At 34.6% G+C, this 2,730-nt stretch overlaps 1 pseudogene; it reads right to left on the bottom strand.

Annotated features, from left to right (window-relative positions):
- Positions 1-2,630: 2,630 nt before the first annotated feature.
- The window catches only part of LOC107689578 (L-aminoadipate-semialdehyde dehydrogenase-phosphopantetheinyl transferase-like), a 4,986-nt pseudogene continuing 4,886 nt past the window's right edge, over positions 2,631-2,730 (bottom strand).

Raw genomic sequence — 2,730 nt, forward strand, 5'->3', positions numbered from 1 at the left:
AGCCTGAACTCCATTTTGGCTCCCGCAGGGTCGTCTTCACGGCTGTAGGAGAAAATCATAGTGATTAACACAGTAAATCAGGAAACTGGCGGATGGACAGAAGCCATCTGGGAGAAGAGTTTGGACAGTGAAGCGTGCGCACGTGTGTGTGTGTGTGAGATGGCAGAGCACCTGAGTCCACAGCGACGGAAACCAAACAGAAATCGGGCATTCGTTCAAAACATGTTCACTGTTGTGTGAGCCTGTAAATCACACAGACTGTAGTTGCTCTTTGTCTTGTGACCTTCTGAAGAGAACAAACCCCCTTTAGAGTTTCGTTCTCATGGGACAGCTATACTGTTGTTTTAACCTTTGGCCTTGGAAATACTTTCCATCAAACAGACAGAAAACAGACACTAGTGCATCTCTCTCACTCAATCCTGATTTACTCCGGACTCAATGATAAATCTTTAACAGAAATACTCTCTGAGGAGGGCTGTTCTCTTTAATGCAGCTCTCGCTCACTCTCCTGTTTTTGAGCGTGTGATTTAGGAAGCATTTGGCTGATACTTGTGATTTCAGGAGAATATAAAGCCCCACGTGCACACGAACACACATATGCATGTTTCATTGTACTGGACTGTATTGTAATATTAAATGGATAGTTTCAAACTCTATTACGATCTAGCAACACTTAGCAACTATCCAGAACACCATAGCAACAACTTTGAAATGCACCAAACCAATCAGACCTCCATGGCAACTGCATAGCAACACCTTGGCCGCCACCTGGGTGGTAATAAGTTATGCATGAGCAGACATTTACGCCTTTTTTTTTTTTTTTCACTTAAAAAAACAAAACAAAACAATTATATGAATTGATGTAATTATTTATTCAGAATTAAACGTCACCTATATGCTGCCCATCAGGCCAAAAAAATACCAGTACTTCTGAAAAATGGAGGAAAAAAAATATGTAAAGAATATAATTATAATATAAACGAAATCCTAAAAATTACTATTAAATAATGTAGTAATTAATTTAACATAAAACATTGCCAGTATTCTTTACGTCAAGTAAAAAAAAAAAAAAGGTATTTCTATTTCAAATAAACATTTTTCTTAAAATAGAATTAATTTTTTATTTTTAACAATTCTATCAATGTAGTAATTTGTTGAACTTTAAACATTGTCAATATGCTTCATGTCAAGCAAAAAAATAAAATAAAAATAAATAAATTGAACTATTATTTAACATTAAACACGGCCAGTATGCTTTATTTTTTAATCATTTCATATTACGTTTTTTTTCTGTCTGATAATGTATTATTAAATTGCATTATGAAAACTCATATTAAAATTTCAATTTGAAATGTACATCACTCAACACGCTGCTTTCTCTATTTTCCTATTTTAGAGAAAATGTAATTACATTTGGGTACAGAGTTGAATCTAAAGTTCAGCCTTGACCGTTCTGCTTTGCTGTAATTGACTTTGCTCTTTTAATCTCTACTGTACGAGTTTCCACAGCCTCAGTGACTCACGAGCCGTGTGGCTGCAGCTCCTGTCAATAACAACACGAGCAAAATGCATACCTGTGTCCCAACAGCAGCGATTTGTTAAAAGCAGGACCTTCCAAACACACAGTCCTAATGGCCTGCTGATAAAAATAGACGGTGGCAGATGGAGGGAACGAGAGAGAGAGAGACTGACTTTAGGAGGTGTAGGTTGGGAAAATAAACTCATCTCTTACATAAACGGGTCATTCCTACGCAGTACATTTTCATGTTCCCATCAGATATGTCATACTGTATAATGGATAAAATCACACTCGCAGTTTATATCCCATTAACTAACTAAAGCCAGTTCCTTGATGACATCATCTCCAGGAAGTGACATCATTTTGGAGGGAAAACAGCAGCACAAACATCATCAGTTGTTAGTTTGTCTACCTAAACAAAATTAAGTTAACAATAAAAATAAATCCTAAAAATTACTACTAATTAATGTATTAATTTATTGAACATTACACATCGCCAATATGCTCCACACCAAGCCAAAAAACTTATAACATGGTTTAAAAAAAAAAAAAAAAAAAGTATTTAAAATATTGTAAATTGAACATTTATTGAACATTAACCAATTTATAAGGGTATCATGTGTCAGGACTAGGCTATATATATATATAATTCTGTATATAATGTCTATATATATATAACAGCTATGATCATTTAATAATTTATTTTTAATAAAAAAGTTACATTTTTTATTTACAATTTTATATATGTATAACTAAAGCCAGTTCCTTGATGACATCATCCTCCAGGAAGTGACATCATTTTGGAGGGAAAACAGCTGCACAAACATCATCAATAGTTGGTTTGTGCCTCCCTAAACTAATCAGTTTGATGACATCAAAAGATGGTTAAAATATGAAAGTAAATTTCAAGTTGACTTAAGAACGTCCTGTTCATTGTCATTGTGGAAATAAGGTTAAAGTTGAAGTGTCTTCAAACAGGCAATTTTTTTTTAAAGATGCAGAGTTAAAAAAAAAATACTGAAGAACAGGAATGACCCCAAAAGAACAAATATATATATATATAAACATGTAATTTATTCACTGCGGTTCACTTTGTCTTGAAGGTGCTTCCTTTTTGCTCTGAAATCTCTCCCAGTAGGCGGGGTCTTCCTCTAGAAGGGGCGTGGCTTTAGACACCAGATCACTGAAACTCAACAGAGTGAATGAAAGGG

Source organism: Sinocyclocheilus anshuiensis, unplaced genomic scaffold (assembly GCF_001515605.1).
Source record: "Sinocyclocheilus anshuiensis isolate Anshui unplaced genomic scaffold, SAMN03320099.WGS_v1.1 scaffold906, whole genome shotgun sequence".
In the NCBI taxonomy this organism is placed as follows: domain Eukaryota; kingdom Metazoa; phylum Chordata; class Actinopteri; order Cypriniformes; family Cyprinidae; genus Sinocyclocheilus; species Sinocyclocheilus anshuiensis.